This window comes from Rousettus aegyptiacus, unplaced genomic scaffold, assembly GCF_014176215.1.
Source record: "Rousettus aegyptiacus isolate mRouAeg1 unplaced genomic scaffold, mRouAeg1.p scaffold_m13_p_1, whole genome shotgun sequence".
Classification (NCBI taxonomy): Eukaryota; Metazoa; Chordata; class Mammalia; order Chiroptera; family Pteropodidae; genus Rousettus; species Rousettus aegyptiacus.
In genome coordinates, this window is record NW_023416284.1 from 128,073,851 (window position 1) to 128,080,153 (window position 6,303).

Below are 6,303 nucleotides of genomic sequence, written 5' to 3' on the forward strand. Positions count from 1 at the left end.
CTCCTCTAGTAGAGATTTAGTAGGATCAACAGGTGTTCCACTTCAAAGTCACACCAATTTAAAATTATTCTCCAGAGCAGCCCTACCAAGTCCCCTACTTTTTTTTTTTTTTTTTTTTTTTCCTATTCATGGGAGGAAACCTGAAAGGATTAGGGAGTTTGACTGACTGCCTAGAGTTTAACATTTTACATAGCCAAATAAATACGTTTGTTACTCTAGAAACTCTCTGAGACTAAAATTAATTTGAGAACAAAGTTGAAATCTGCTTCCAACTTACTCTTTCCTGTTAAATTTCCATTGAAAATTTTGTCTCCACTTTTTATATGGCCAATATATTTCCTACTTTATTTCTTCTCAAGATTCTTAAGGTCAAAAACTTTAAGAGCTAGATTACAATAAATGATGCTGAAATTACATTAAACCTATAAAACCAAAGTCTGGCTAAACCTATGGCTTTGCTAAAATAAATAAGTGGTTTTATTAGCAAATTGCACAGCACATTTGGAGAGTCGGGCTTTCTATCCTATTTATTAACACTGGCTTTCATCTCTGCCCCAAACGCCTTTCACTCTGCCAACTAGAAAGGAGCACGAAGTATATTTCTGGGGCTTTACTAGGGTTCAGCAGGCAGGCTCCGAGTCGCACACAGACTTGATCTCAGGAGCCTGTGCATCCTCAGACTTGGAGATGTGTCTGTTCTCTTCTCGTGCCACCCTTTCTTTCCTCTTCACGAAGAGAAATAGAGAGATAGCTAGGAGTTAGCTTTAAGATAATAAACTTGTTATTAGACATGTGGGTTCACTTTGCCAAAATAAGAGAATAGTCAGGAAGACCCAAGTTCTACCCACTACCCTGGCAATATAGGTATTTGCCACCCGATGGTCAGATGTCTCTTGACTCTAACAATATTCTAAGACGTTGAATGAGGAAACCAACAATAGACCCAAAACCTCCCATTTTTTCTTTATTCTTTTTGGGGGACAACTTTATGCCTCCATACCAACCCACTTCCTTTGAATCACTGAGCTGTGAAAGCCTTTTGGTCTGCTACATCTGATGGTCGACCATCAGTTTTTACTAAGAGGTTATGACATGGAGGAAGAATGTCTAACCAACGTGTTAGGACCTTTGCATTGCAGTTCCTGATAATTTAAGAAGGACGTTGTACACATAACCAAAGGTTCCCAAAAGTCTTACAATATATACATGTCCCTACCCAACTCTTAAATTGGATATACATCCTGGGTATATATGAATGAATTATATCAGTCACAAACACACAGACATTCATATGCTCTTAAACCTGAGAAATTGTTGGTCTTTGCACTAAATTTTAAGAAGAGCTCAAATCCTTACATGGCAATCAAAAGAGAAAAGAGCTTTTCAAACAGAGAAAAACACAAGTGCAGAGAATGGAGTCTTGAAATAGTACAAGGAAGTACAGCATATGGTGAGGCATAGAAAACGTCAAGACCAGAGTAGGGACAGAGTCCAGATATGAAAGGCCTTAAAAACACCTAAAGAGTTTGGAGTTTATCTTTAGCCTAAGAGAATTCTTGAAAGATTTAAAGTGAGAGACATGATCAGACTCGTATCTCAGAAAGCTCACTCGAACAGCAGCATGGAGGATGAACTGGAGACCTCCAAGACTGAAGGGAGAGATCCCAGCTAGAAGGCTGTTGCAACGATCCTGGTAAGAAAAGAGGAAAGCCTGAAATAAATCGGCAACAGGAGAGGTAGGAAGAACACAAAAGGGAGACTGTGAGAATGCACGGAACTCGTTCACCCATTGGGAACTAGGGAGAAAAAGAAAGGACAGAGTCAAAGATGACTGTCAGTATTCTAAGTGGAATGACAGCGTGTAGAGCAGTGCCACTTACCAAGAGAGAGAATACGATATAGGAAGAACAGGTTTGGCTTGCAGGGAAAAGAACGAGCTTAATTTTGGATGGACTGAATTTGAAGCAATTATACAAAATATGAGTGAGAACATCCAGAAAACAGTTGGATACACAATTTTGAAGACCGGGAATGAAATCTGGACTGGAACTGCGGATGTGAGCACCATATGCATCTAAGTGGCAGAGAAGTAGGTAAGATCTCTGAGGAAGTGTGTAGAGTATAAGATCTCTGTGGAGAGACAGTAAGGCGGGGGATAGAACTGGGTGTTTCCCCACCGTTTTAGGGGCAAGTGGAGGAAGAAAGACCAACGCAAGAGAATGAGAAGAACAGAATATTCACAAGCTGGAGGAAGACCAAGAGGCTCTGCTCTCATGAAAAGAATCTCTGAGGCTGGTGAGCACTTCAAGAATAAAGACACAGTTGACAAGGTCAAATTTCACCAATGACATAAACAAACAAGAGAGAGAGAGAGAGAGAGAGAGAGAGAGAGAGAGAGAGAGAGATTGAAATAAGGAGATTTCTTTCGGATTCAATAGTTTAAACATGTCCTGAAAGAGGTCCAAGAGGATTCGATCAAGAGCACAGGTGGAGAAATTAGCCTGGAGGGAGGAAGAGATGCCCCTAAGATAAGTGATAAGGTCGGGGGTGGGGGAGAGCTCAGAGAGAAGACATTTGTAGAGTGGAGGTAGGAAGCTGAGGAAGTTTATTCTAATGAACTCAGTTTGTCTGAAGGAGGCAGCTAAGGATGTGTGCAGAGAGAAAGCAGGACAACAGTGAGGGAGGGCACTGGGGACGATCCATGATGTTTGGGGAAGATACTGCAGGAAATTCCTCCTTGCCGTACAACACATCCTTGGCACCTACCCTCCTATCCCTAACACATACAGCACAGTGCCTGGTTCATAATAGGTGTTCAATATTCATTTTTAGATTTACTCATTCTCACTTTTTACCTAACCACTTGGCATAGGCATTATGCAGGACTCAAGAGAGGGAAAGATGCCATAATGTTTTAGAAGGTATAAATGCTCCCCAAAATTTTATCAATGTAAAAGCCCTGGGAGAAGTCATACACTAAATTATTAGCCTAACTCCTCATCACTCTGGTCTCATTTTAAAATGCACTTCCTCAGGGAGACCTGTCCGTGCTCCCAGAGTAGGTTAAGTGCCTCTACTAAATAAACATTCTCAGTACACCTTATGCTTCTCCTTAGCAGCTCTTACAGGAGTGATGGCTAAATGATTAATTATATAATTAAAATATATATAATATAAAATATTAATTATGTCATTGTATGTAATTTTTAATATCTATCTGCTGTCCCCTCCAAATTTTAAGCTTTATGATGTTGAGAAATTCATCTCTTTTGTTCATTGCTGGATGATCAGCATTAATAGACTGACTGGTGTTTATTCATTCTTTAATTCACTTACCCAATAATTATTTAGCCCTTACTATATAAGAGACATGGTACACATACCAGATATCATGAATGAATAAATGAAGAAATATTATAAATAGAGTGCTATAAGAAGGCTTGTTTCTGAAGGACAAAGTCTAGTGAGCAAATAACCTATAATCACAATTTGCTATGGTATAAACTACTTGCTAAAGGGATTCCAACTATGAGGCACTGGCAGGATAAATTTAAATGGGCAACACTAACTTTGACAGAATTAATGATTTGGGGGAAAAGTAATGAATATGGATTAGAAATGACGATAGAGGAGTGGGTGGCCCACAAAAGGAAATGTTATTACTAGAAACACTCTTCCCAGCATTCACAGGTGGGATCCAGCTACATACTACAGCACTTTCAGTAAGAAAAAGGAATAGAATTTCTTACCTTAATTGAACCATGAATACTACTTCTGTTCTACTTCAAACCGTAAACCTATATGTGACTCCAACGATTCTAAGATAAAAAAGACTAGAACTTGTGGTACAATCTGAGAAAAGAAATATCATTATGCTGTTAAATCTCTCAAATTTAATTAAAGTTTAGAAATAAAAAGTAGCTCTATGTTACTACTCTGGAAAAATGATGATACTATCCCACCATGAGGAACAAAATGATAAACATTACAGTCCAGCAAGCTCAGAGCTGTCTACTCTGAACTTGAGAACATTTTCTTGGCACTTTTAGACTATTTAAACTAAATGGAGCGTAATAAGGCCTTACCCATTTTTTAAAAAATTCCATTCACCCTCTTAAGAAGACCAATGAGTCTTTGAATAACTAAACAGTAAGTCTGGAATCGTACTTGATCCTAGTAATTTTTACACTGTTGAACTGGGTGGCCTTTAACAGCAAATACAAAAAACCTTTCCAGCAGTACCTCTTTGCAAATAAATTACTCTTGCAAACAGCTTTCAAAAACTGAAAGGTATCCAATAGCAAATCATTGATCATTGGTTTACAATGGTTCTCTTAGTCCTGGCCATATTCACCCAACAGAGGTGTCCCTAAGTTTCCATCATTGTCCATTTGTCCAGTATAAAGAAAAAGCAAAACTGTCATCGTTTTCAGGTCCTGACCCCAACGCCTTACAAAATCTTAATAAACAAACCAAAAGCTAATTAAAGGAAAAGCTAAAAAAAGAAAATTATTAAGCAAGTATTTACCAAGATGGTCGTGCCAGTTGTTAAAAGGTTGAAATATTTCTAGACCACCTGAGTGCCCCTTTCTCTTCCAGCCATCCACAGTCTAGCAAATAAAAGGTTAAAGCCTGGCATGTCCGGAGGCATCCGTTCCGCCTGGTCTGTGCCTGTGCTGTGCGTGCTGACACAGAGGTGAAGATGAAGGTGGGTGTGGAGGTGGAGATGGAGATATACACAGATAGAATGTCGTTCTTGGAAATAGGTGGACTGCCTCTTCCCAGCACCTATTTCCTGATTCCCTTGAGAATCATAGTTATTTTCTCTAGATCCTGGGAAAATGGGTTAATTTCACAGTTAAAGAAAGTAAGAAAGCAGTGTTTAAATAATCCTATATTTCCACAGAGATATAGTACAGCAAAGCTGGCACTGAAGAAGAATATTGTAATAACCTAACCTGTACTCAATTTCATTATGAAATTGAAGGTCTTTATTCCCAAAGAAAACCTTCTAATGGACTTCATCATTGGGTTGTAAACTAGTGATACTAAAGAAGTTTAGGCTTGTGCAGAAGCACTGAGGCAATTCCGGAAAAAAAGCTTTTTAAAATGTGAAAAGGTCAGTCTATGGCCATGCTACCCTGAATAAGCCTGATCCTGTCAGATCTTGGAAGCTAAGCAGGGTCGGGCCTGGTTAGTACTTGAATGGGAAATCACCTAGGAAGACCAGGTGCTGTAGGCGTAAAAAATTTTTATAAATAAATAAATAAGGGATCGTAAGCTGACAAGGTCCTTGCAATCTGAGAGGTCAACCAAGGGTTGCCTCACTTAAAAAAAAGAAAAATTTTTTAAGTGTAAAGTTTATTCCTGACACCAAAGTCCAAACAAGTCAAAGCATTTCTATTGTCAGGAACATTCTTTCCAAGTTTATATCCAGAAAGTCACAGGCCCACAAGAGGGAACATCATCAGATTCTTATTGACAGTATACACAAACATTGTACATTCGCCCTGTTAGTGTAACTACACGCAAACTTCATTTCTTTAATATTTTTTTTCTCTCTAATTCAAGCTCGTTCTGCCCAGATAATGGCATTGCAACTCACTTGCTTTTATCTGCCCTTATCTTCTGTATGCCTGCTCTTTTAATTAGTAAGTCTCAGGACATAAGAGCAACAAGTCCTCAGGTCTATAATCATGAAGACAATAAGTTTTAGTTGGACTTTAGACTAAAGATAACATCTTGGCTTTAGATGGGTTTCAGCCCCAGGCCCGTCGAGGCAGAACGACACTCCCACCAACCAGGAGACCAGACAAGGTGGTGCTGTGGCTGAACCTGACTGGATGATCAATCGCCTCATCACCCTTCATTCGTCTAATCAGTAGCACCCATGACTCCAGCTCCCTTCGTTTCCATGACTAGTGATTTTTCTCTATATAATCAACATTCCTGAGACACCCAAGGAGCCAGGCCTTTGAGCGATAGTTTGCCTGTGTCTCGGGACCTGCCAACTCTCTAATAACCCTAACTTTCTTTGCTGCAAAACCTGCATGTATCTCTTCTTTTGCCTAGATGTGTGCAGGCAGATGGACCCCTTTTTGTACTGTTAGCATTAGTTCTCCTATGAGGTCCCTGACGGCTCATTTCCCCAGCTAGCCCCTGCGCAACTCCAGGGCGTCTCCTCTACCACCCAGACTCTGTCCTGCCGCTCTTTAAAAATGTCTCATACTCTGCTAAAAGTTCCCAGTAATTCATTTTCCCATTTCTTTTCTCTGGGTGTTTACAGTTTCTAAATGAGCCAGG

At 39.6% G+C, this 6,303-nt stretch overlaps 1 pseudogene; it reads left to right on the forward strand.

Moving 5' to 3' along the window:
• Nucleotides 1-5,123: 5,123 nt before the first annotated feature.
• LOC118606741 lies at nucleotides 5,124-5,242 on the forward strand (annotated as a pseudogene).
• Nucleotides 5,243-6,303: the final 1,061 nt, after the last annotated feature.